Raw genomic sequence first — 10,086 nt, forward strand, 5'->3', positions numbered from 1 at the left:
GAGGGCGCATAAGCCACGCTCTCTCTCCATCCCACCAGCACAAGCGAAAAATTTTCAAAGTGTGGGAGAACCGGCTTCCCGACCGGTGGCACTCTGCCTCTCTCTGCCGCCCTCCTGGAAGCGTCCTCGGTCACTCGGAGTACGGCAGATTTAAGAGCTCCGGAATGGTGAAAAAGAACCGGAGAGAGGGCGACTCCGGCTTCTCTCTGCCGGGCGAGGACCACCGCAGGCGGCGGGGACCTCTGACAGGAGGCGGCGCTGCGGGCAGGCTTTCTAAGTGCCTGGGCTTTTGGCCTCGGCGAAAGTCGAAAAAATTATGCGGTCGGAGCTTTCTGCCCCGGCCGGGGAAGGCTCACCGCCGGCGGCTGCCAACCCCTGGCTTGCCCGCTGGATGCCCTTTCGGAGGCTGCTGAAAAAGAACTGTCAGGCGGGCACCTCTCGGAAGAACCGCAGACCAAAACGACCGGTAAAAATTTTGGGCGATCCGACCCGTAGTGCACCTTCGGCGGCAGAGAAAAGCAACAAAAATACCGGTCAGAGAAGGGGAGTTTTGGTCGACTCTGCCAGGTTTTTGCACTAAGTCAGATCCGTAATGCCAGCGGGACTGAGTCGCTTTTGCGTGCCGTGGTCCTGGAGGCCTGCTCGGACAGAGCGGTCCTTCGGGTCCCGCGGGAAGGGGCATTTCATGTTCCTCTGCGGGAGGTGATCCATTTTCTGCGGGAAATGGCGAGCCCCTTCGGCTACAAGAGTGTGTAGGTCCCGCTCAACAGTCTACGTCCTTAACCATCGGGGACTTTGTAGATTTTGCCCAAAATCGCTCTCCGCAGAACAGAGCGTGAGGTCTCCGCGGCGGAGGCCGGAAAAGGTGCGAGGTGAGCGGCATGGTATGACTGGGCTCGTGCCGCTCACTGCTACCCGGAGCGTGGCGCCCTCCGGGTAAAAGGCTAGCCGGGGCGAGTAGGTGGGATGACGGGCGCATAAGCAACGCCGTCCCCGCCGTACAAGGTGCCGGTGGCCTGGCGAACCACCGGCGTAAGGCTAGCCAGGGCGTACCGCGGGGCAGAGGGCGCATAAGCCACGCTCTCTCTCCATCCCACCAGCACAAGCGAAATATTTTCAAAGTGTGGGAGAACCGGCTTCCCGACCGGTGGCACTCTGCCTCTCGCTGCCGCCCTCCTGGAAGCGTCCTCGGTCACTCGGAGTACGGCAGATTTAAGAGCTCCGGAATGGTGAAAAAGAACCGGAGAGAGGGCGACTCCGGCTTCTCTCTGCCGGGCGAGGACCACCGCAGGCGGCGGGGACGTCTGACAGGAGACGGCGCTGCGGGCAGGCTTTAAAAGTGCATGGGGTTTTGGCCTCGGCAAAAGTCGAAAAAATTATGCGGTCGGAGCTGTCTGCCCCGGCCGGGGAAGGCTCACCGCCGGCGGCTGCCAACCCCTGGCTTGCCCGCTGGATGGCCTTTCGGAGGCTTCTGAAAAAGAACTGTCAGGCGGGCACCTCTCGGAAGAACCGCAGACCAAAACGACCGGTAAAAATTTTGGGCGATCCGACCCGTAGTGCACCTTCGGCGGCAGAGAAAAGCAACAAAAATACCGGTCAGAGAAGGGGAGTTTTGGTCGACTCTGCCAGGTTTTTGCACTAAGTCAGATCCGTAATGCCAGCGGGACTGAGTCGCTTTTGCGTGCCGTGGTCCTGGAGGCCTGCTCGGACAGGGCGGTCCTTTCGGGTCCCGCGGGAAGGGGCATTTCATGTTCCTCTGCGGGAGGTGATCCATTTTCTGCGGGAAATGGCGAGCCCCTTCGGCTACAAGAGTGTGTAGGTCCCGCTCAACAGTCTACGTCCTTAACCATCGGGGACTTTGTAGATTTTGGTCAAGATCGCCCCCCGCATGTCCTAGCGGGAGGTCTCCGCGGCGGAGGCCGGAAAAGGTGCGAGGTGAGCGGCATGGTATGACTGGGCTCGTGCCGCTCACTGCTACCCGGAGCGTGGCGCCCTCCGGGTAAAAGGCTAGCCGGGGCGAGTAGGTGGGATGACGGGCGCATAAGCAACGCCGTCCCCGCCGTACAAGGTGCCGGTGGCCTGGCGAACCACCGGCGTAAGGCTAGCCAAGGGCGTACCGCGGGGCAGAGGGCGCATAAGCCACGCTCTCTCTCCATCCCACCAGCACAAGCGAAAAATTTTCAAAGTGTGGGAGAACCGGCTTCCCGACCGGTTGCACTCTGCCTCTCGCTGCCGCCGTCCTGGAAGCGTCCTCGGTCACTCGGAGTACGGCAGATTTAAGAGCTCCGGAATGGTGAAAAAGAACCGGAGAGAGGGCGACTCCGGCTTCTCTCTGCCGGGCGAGGACCACCGCAGGCGGCGGGGACGTCTGACAGGAGACGGCGCTGCGGGCAGGCTTTAAAAGTGCATGGGGTTTTGGCCTCGGAGAAAGTCGAAAAAATTATGCGGTCGGAGCTGTCTGCCCCGGCCGGGGAAGGCTCACCTCCGGCGGCTGCCAACCCCTGGCTTGCCCGCTGGATGGCCTTTCGGAGGCTGCTGAAAAAGAACTGTCAGGCGGGCACCTCTCGGAAGAACCGCAGACCAAAACGACCGGTAAAAATTTTGGGCGATCCGACCCGTAGTGCACCTTCGGCGGCAGAGAAAAGCAACAAAAATACCGGTCAGAGAAGGGGAGTTTTGGTCGACTCTGCCAGGTTTTTGCACTAAGTCAGATCCGTAATGCCAGCGGGACTGAGTCGCTCTTGCGTGCCGTGGTCCTGGAAGCCTGCTCGGACAGAGTGGTCCTTCGGGTCCCGCGGGAAGGGGCATTTCATGTTCCTCTGCGGGAGGTGATCCATTTTCTGCGGGAAATGGCGAGCCCCTTCGGCTACAAGAGTGTGTAGGTCCCGCTCAACAGTCTACGTCCTTAACCATCGGGGACTTTGTAGATTTTGCCCAAAATCGCTCTCCGCAGAACAGAGCGGGAGGTCTCCGCGGCGGAGGCCGGAAAAGGTGCGAGGTGAGCGGCATGGTATGACTGGGCTCGTGCCGCTCACTGCTACCCGGAGCGTGGCGCCCTCCGGGTAAAAGGCTAGCCGGGGCGAGTAGGTGGATTGACGGGCGCATAAGCAACGCCGTCCCCGCCGTACAAGGTGCCGGTGGCCTGGCGAACCACCGGCGTAAGGCTAGCCAAGGGCGTACCGCGGGGCAGAGGGCGCATAAGCCACGCCGTCCCCGCTGTACAAGGTGCCGGTGGCCTGGCGAACCACCGGCGTAAGGCTAGCCAAGGGCGTACCGCGGGGCAGAGGGCGCATAAGCCACGCTCTCTCTCCATCCCACCAGAACAAGCGAAAAAATTTCAAAGTGTGGGAGAACCGGCTTCCCGACCGGTGGCACTCTGCCTCTCGCTGCCGCCCTCCTGGAAGCGTCCTCGGTCACTCGGTGTCCGGCAGATTTCAGAGCTCCGGAATGGTGAAAAAGAACCGGTGAGAGGGCGAATCCGGCTTCTCTCTGCCGGGCGAGGACCACCGCAGGCGGCAAGGGACGTCTGCCAGGAGACGGCGCTGCGGGCAGGCTTTAAAAGTGCATGGGGTTTTGGCCTCGGCGAAAGTCGAAAAAATTTTGCGGTCGGAGCTGTCTGCCCCGGCCGGGGAAGGCTCACCGCCGGCGGCTGCCAACCCCTGGCTTGCCCGCTGGATGCCCTTTCGGAGGCTGCTGAAAAAGAACTGTCAGGCGGGCACCTCTCGGAAGAACCGCAGACCAAAACGACCGGTAAAAATTTTGGGCGATCCGATCCTCAGTGCACCTTCGGCGGCAGAGAAAAGCAACAAAAACACCGGTCAAAGAAGGGAGGTTTTGGTCGACTCTGCCTGGTTTTTGCACAAAGTCAGATCCGTAATGCCAGCGGGACTGAGTCGCTTTTGCGTGCCGTGGTCCTGGAGGCCTGCTCGGACAGAGCGGTCCTTCGGGTCCCGCGGGAAGGGGCATTTCATGTTCCTCTGCGGGAGGTGGTCCATTTTCTGCGGGAAATGGCGAGCCCCATCGGCTACAAGAGTGTGTAGGTCCCGCTCAACAGTCTACGTCCTTAACCATCGGGGACTTTGTAGATTTTGGCAGAAATCGCCCCCCGCAGGTCCTAGCGGGAGGTCTCCGCGGCGGAGGCCGGAGAGGGCGCGAGGTGAGCGGCATGGTATGACTGGGTTCGTGCCGCTCACTGGTACCCGGAGCGTGGCGCCCTCCGGGTAAAAGGCTAGCCGGGGCGAGTAGGTGGGTTGACGGGCGCATAAGCCACGCCGTCCCCGCCGTACAAGGTGCCGGTGGCCTGGCGAACCACCGGCGTAAGGCCAGCCAGGGCGGACCGCGGGGCAGAGGGCGCATAAGCCACGCTCTCTCTCCATCCCACCAGAACAAGCGAAAAATTTTCAAAGTGTGGGAGAACCGGCGACCCGACCGGTGGCACTCTGCCTCTCGCTGCCGCCCTCCTGGAAGCGTCCTCGGTCACTCGGTGTCCGGCAGATTTCAGAGCTCCGGAATGGTGAAAAAGAACCGGAGAGGGGGCGACTCCGGCTTCTCTCTGCCGGGCGAGGACCACCGCAGGCGGCAAGGGACGTCTGACAGGAGACGGCGCTGCGGGCAGGCTTTAAAAGTGCATGGGGTTTTGGCCTCGGCGAAAGTCGAAAAAATTTTGCGGTCGGAGCCGTCTGCCCCGGCCGGGGAAGGCTCACCGCCGGCGGCTGCCAACCCCTGGCTTGCCCGCTGGATGGCCTTTCGGAGGCTGCTGAAAAAGAACTGTCAGGCGGGCACCTCTCGGAAGAACCGCAGACCAAAACGACCGGTAAAAATTTTGGGCGATCCGACCCTCAGTGCACCTTCGGCGGCAGAGAAAAGCATCAAAAATACCGGTCAAAGAAGCGAGGTTTTGGTCGACTCTGCCAGGTTTTTGCACAAAGTGTTGGCATCGTGCGGCGTCGCGCTTTGCCGTACCGTATCCCCAATGGAGCGGCGCCCGGCGGGGTAGGCTAGCCATGTGAGGTCGAGGGCGGGAGGACGGGACGTAAGCCAGGCCGTTCTCCACAAGAAATTCCGGACGCGGAGACCCCTTCTCCGCCCTACGGTCCCCAATGGGGTGGCGCCCGGCGGGTGAGGCTAGCCATGGGAGGACGGGACGTAAGCCAGGCCGTTCTCCACAAGAAATTCCGTACGCGGAGACCCCTTCTCCGCCCTACGGTCCCCAATGGGGTGGCGCCCGGCGGGTGAGGCTAGCCATGTGAGGTCGAGGGCGGGAGGACGGGACGTAAGCCAGGCCGTTCTCCACAAGTAAATTCCGGACGCGGAGACCCCTTCTCCGCCCTACGGTCCCCAATGGGGTGGCGCCCGGCGGGTGAGGCTAGCCGTGTGAGGTCGAGGGCGGGAGGACGGGACGTAAGCCAGGCCGTTCTCCACAAGTAAATTCCGGACGCGGAGACCCCTTCTCCGCCCTACGGTCCCCAATGGGGTGGCGCCCGGCGGGTGAGGCTAGCCATGTGAGGTCGAGGGCGGGAGGACGGGACGTAAGCCAGGCCGTTCTCCACAAGTAAATTCCGGACGCGGAGACCCCTTCTCCGCCCTACGGTCCCCAATGGGGTGGCTCCCGGCGGGTGAGGCTAGCCATGTGAGGTCGAGGGCGGGAGGACGGGACGCAAGCCAGGCCGTTCTCCACAAACTCCCAGCGGTAGAGTCTCGGCTCTCCGCTCTTTTGATCGATCTGACACAGCGCGATCCGGCGGGGCAGGGCACTTTGCTCGGTCAGGGGTATTGGCCCCGGCCGGTTTATGGTAAAGCGTTCCTTAGCCTCAGTCTTGGTCGCGCATCAATCCCCCGCTCCCCGTGAGCGGCTGTGGTCCTCTGCCTAAGGTTGTGTAGCGCGGTGCCAGTGTGGTCCTCGCACGGCCCCGCTCCTGCCACAGCGGTAGGACTCTCTGCTTCGGCTGAGGTTTGCTACGAAGCGTATGGAACGGGCGTACTCCACCGTACCGTGGGTGGGGGGCGGCGGCGGCGGCGGCAGCGTCCAGCGCGGAGCTCCGGCTCCCGCGGCAGCGCCTCGCCTAGTGTCCCTCGGGCAAGTCCAATCGCCCCCCGCCCGGTCGGAGAGCGCAGACACACCTCTGTGTCCACGGTTTATTTCCGCAGCACGAAAAGGGACGGCTCCCGCCTGCTCCTCGCGGCGGCGACGAGGCTTAGACCCACCGTGGCGTATCCGCGGTAGGTATGCTCGTCGGTCGGAGGAGCGGTTGCGGTCGAGTGGTCCCCAGTGTACCCTGTTAGCGCTGCCCGCCTACGCCTGAAGAGCTGCGGACCGAGAAAAAGGTTCGCTCCGCTGCTGACGGCGAAGCGCGCGGCACGCCGCGGAAGAGGAGAGGGAGCGGTCGCCCCCGGGGCGGCTCCCCTCCGAGTCCGGCAGAAGCAGAGATTGTAGCGGAGGGGGGGGTTTCTAAATTCCCCGGGCGTGTTATCCCCAGCGGTAGCCTTTGAACTCTTCAACCGCAAGCACGATCGCACGTTCACAGCACCCGTCACTAGGAGCCGGGCCAGAGGCGGGCGGCAGACGAAACCGACATGAGCGCTTAAGGGTATTGCACCCCCGGCGCCCAGACCCTGGAAATTGAGTCTGCCCCCAAAGCCCACCCGCGTCCTCCTTGGCGCTCCCGGAGTACATGGTCGTAGATGGGCCATCGGTCGCTAATGCCAAACTGCGTCCCAGGGGTGCGTCCCCTCTGACCAACGGCAGACCCATCCCTCTCGCCAATCCGCGGATCCCCGCCAGGTCCCGAACAGGGCTCGTCCTTTAGCGTTTCAAATGCGCCCTCCCCGCCATACGAGGGGTTGAGGACCGTAGCCTTCCCTTACGAGAGGCACCAGGGGTGCGCCTGCTCGAGGGCCCGGCCGTGGGCGTAACGCTTGGGCCGCCCGGGGGAGTCGGTAGACCATGGGAGACCAACACTCGCACACGAACGTTGCCCGTGCTTTTGTGGAAGAGAGCTTCTTGCGAGGTTGTCGCTGCGGTGGCGCCCGGACAAACCCTATCCCTAAAACTTCTGGGGAATTGGCGTCTAAGCCTGCACCCTGCACGGTATCCCTGCACCCACGAAGGGGGCCGTGGAAGGCTTGGGGTCGCGCCGGCGAAACCGACCGGATGCCCGGGGTACTGAACCCCCGGGGTCCCACCCTGGAAATTGAGCCGTCCGACCCCGCCACGTCTTCCTAGTGCTCTCCTTGGCTCCCCCGCCTGTGGGCATCGTTAGGGGCTGCGGTCATCAGCGCCGGCTAAGCTTCGGCAACACGGCCGACCCACCCCTTCGGCGCCTGGGGGTGCCTGGTCCCAGTCCGGGCCGTTCCGTAGGGGCGGCTATCCCTTACATGAGGGACTCGGTGCGTCCGCTCGGGCTGCGGGGCTCCGGCTCCGACAGCCGGGGAGCTGGTTTTGACCGCGGGCCTCCACGGGAACCGGCAGGGACCGGACTAGGCGTCAAGCCGAAAATAACCCCGGCACCCTCTGCTTCCAAAGCGAGGGGACCTTTGGCCGAGCGGGGGCACCGGAAGCCGAACCGACCCCAACCCCTCTTCCTACCCCAGGGCTGGGCTGACCAATCCCCTGATCGGGTCTAAAATGGAAGAAGGGGATTCGAGGGAAGGGGCTGGCGGAAGGCAGTTGCCCGACGGAGTAGGCGAAGGCCAGGCCGTTTCCGAGTCCCGAGCAGAGGAGGGCGAACTCGGCTCTTCATCGACCGACGGCGAGGCGAGGGCGGTGGCTGCCGCGGGGAAGACTCCATTGCTCGTCAGCGCGCTAGGAGCGGGGCCGACTGGCTGCTCGGGGTATGGCATCCCCGGGGGCCCACCCTGGAAATCTTCGCTCCTCAGCCGCTGCAGGTTATAAGGTCCCGCCGCGCGTAAGCGCTCAACTCTCCGACCCACGGATGTCGAGCCCATGGTGAGCCGGCCGTTTCGTACGGGGAAAAGGGGTCCTCTGGCCCCACATCGATCGAGGGGGTTTAGATCCGCGGAGGCACGCACCGCGAGGCGAATCGCTGCTTTTCCCCAAGAGGTTAACCTTCAAACCACCGAGTAGGTTCGGGGCAGGGCCGACAGTCTGCACTGGGGTATTGCATCCCTGGTGGGGCGACCCTGGAAATCTCTGCCCCTTTCCACTCTTTCGGTTGGGCCTCTCGTCGGGGCGAGCGTAAGTCGGCAAGCAGACGTGGGAAGAGGCTTCTTACCGGTGACACTCCCTTCGTGAGAGAGGCAGGTACTCGCCCCGGACCCCGGTCCAAATCTGCGCGGGCCGGACGGCCTCGGCCCTAGCCGAAGGCCGCTCCCGCGAAGCCAGGGAGCCGAAAAAATAACCCCGACACCCTCCGCGACCTCGCGTGCTTCCAAAGCGAGGGGAACCTTTGGCCGAGCGGGGCACCCGAAGCCGAACCGACCCCAACCCCTCTTCTTACCCCAGGGCTGGGCTGACCAATCCCCTGATCGGGTCTAAAATGGAAGAAGGGGATTCGAGGGAAGGGGCTGGCGGAAGGCAGTTGCCCGACGGAGTAGGCGAAGGCCAGGCCGTTTCCAAATCCCGAGCCAGAGGAGGGCGAACGACGTTCTTCATCGACCGACGGCGAGGCTAGGGCGAGGGCGGTGGCTGCCGCGGGGAAGACTCCATTGCTTGCCAGCGTGCTAGGAGCGGGGCCGACAGGCTGCTCGGGGTATGGCATCCCCGGGGGCCCACCCTGGAAATCTTCGCTCCTCAGCCGCTGCAGGTTATAAGGTCCCGCCGCGCGTAAGCGCTCAACTCCCCGACCCACGGACGTCGAGCCCATGGTGAGCTGACAGTTTCGTACGGGGAAAAGGGGTCCTCTGGCCCCACATCGATCGAGGGGGTTTAGATCCGCGGAGGCACGCACCGCGAGGCGAATCGCTGCTTTTCCCCAAGAGGTTAACCTTCAAACCACCGAGTAGGTTCGGGGCAGGGCCGACTGTCTGCACTGGGGTATTGCATCCCTGGTGGGGCGACCCTGGAAATCTCTGCCCCTTTCCACTCTTTCGGTTGGGCCTCTCGTCGGGGCGAGCGTAAGTCGGCAAGCAGACGTGGGAAGAGGCTTCTTACCGGTGACACTCCCTTCGTGAGAGAGGCAGGTACTCGCCCCGCACCCCGGTCCAAATCTGCTCGGTCCGGCCGTCGTCGGCCCTAGCCGAAGGCCGCTCCCGCGAAGCCAGGCGATCCGAACCGAGGATCCGCGCGAGCCTTCTCCAAGCCCTCTGCCGGGCGCTGGTGTTGAAAGCGTAGCGGACCCTGTTCGCCGGAGCGATAGGAGCGGAGCACCGGTCCCGCAGGGTTGAAAGCTGGGTAGCAGCGCCGTAGCTTCCCTCCCAGCCTTCCCCCGGACCTGGCGCCCGATCCCCTCCGCTCCTCTGTGCGTTGGCGGGCGGCGCTGCATGGGTACGTCGCGACGGCTCCTATCGTCTCTCTCGCTTAACAGTGTGGAGAGGTGGTGGTGGAGCCGTCCGACACTCGAGGTGCTGAAGTTGAGCGTCCAATGCTTTCCTTCTATGCGCAGCCTACAGGAGCTGTCCGAGCTTCGGAGGTGCTGATGGAGGTGAGAGTCGAGCGCCACTTCTTGGCTGAACTGAGTGGGGAAAGCCAGCGACTGCGAGAGGGAGGGGAAGGGAAGGCTTTTTCGGGTCCTTGGAAGGGACCGAGAGCATCTTTCTTGCCCCCCTGCCCTAAGCTCCATCCAATGTTGTCTGCGAGGTCTTCTCCGGCGGCGGAGAAGCGCTGCGGTAGCAGCAGCAGCAACGAGCGTTCCCATTAGCTCACGGAGCCTGACTCCAAGAGTCTACCCCTCAGAGCTCGGCTACCTGGTTGATCCTGCCAGTAGTATATGCTTGTTTTAAAGATTAAGCCATGCATGTCTAAGTACTGACTATTCTTTACGGTGAAACTGCGAATGGCTCATTAAATCAGTTATGGTTCCTTTGATCGTTCCGCATTGATGATGTGCTACTCGGATAACTGTGGCAATTCTAGAGCTAATACGTGCCCAAGAGCGCTGCCCTCCAGGAAGGCGTGCATTTATCAGACTT

The 10,086-nt window shown here is 63.0% G+C and overlaps 1 non-coding gene across 1 annotated transcript in view; it reads left to right on the forward strand.

The window, feature by feature from the left end:
• Window positions 1-9,858: 9,858 nt before the first annotated feature.
• Window positions 9,859-10,086, forward strand: part of LOC140108825 (18S ribosomal RNA) — a 1,884-nt gene continuing 1,656 nt past the window's right edge. Inside the window, exon 1 of the ribosomal RNA XR_011851284.1 lies at window positions 9,859-10,086. This exon is cut by the window's right edge and continues 1,656 nt beyond it. This is a non-coding gene — a ribosomal RNA (18S ribosomal RNA).

The sequence above is a fragment of the Engystomops pustulosus genome, unplaced genomic scaffold, assembly GCF_040894005.1.
Source record: "Engystomops pustulosus unplaced genomic scaffold, aEngPut4.maternal MAT_SCAFFOLD_186, whole genome shotgun sequence".
Taxonomy (NCBI): domain Eukaryota; kingdom Metazoa; phylum Chordata; class Amphibia; order Anura; family Leptodactylidae; genus Engystomops; species Engystomops pustulosus.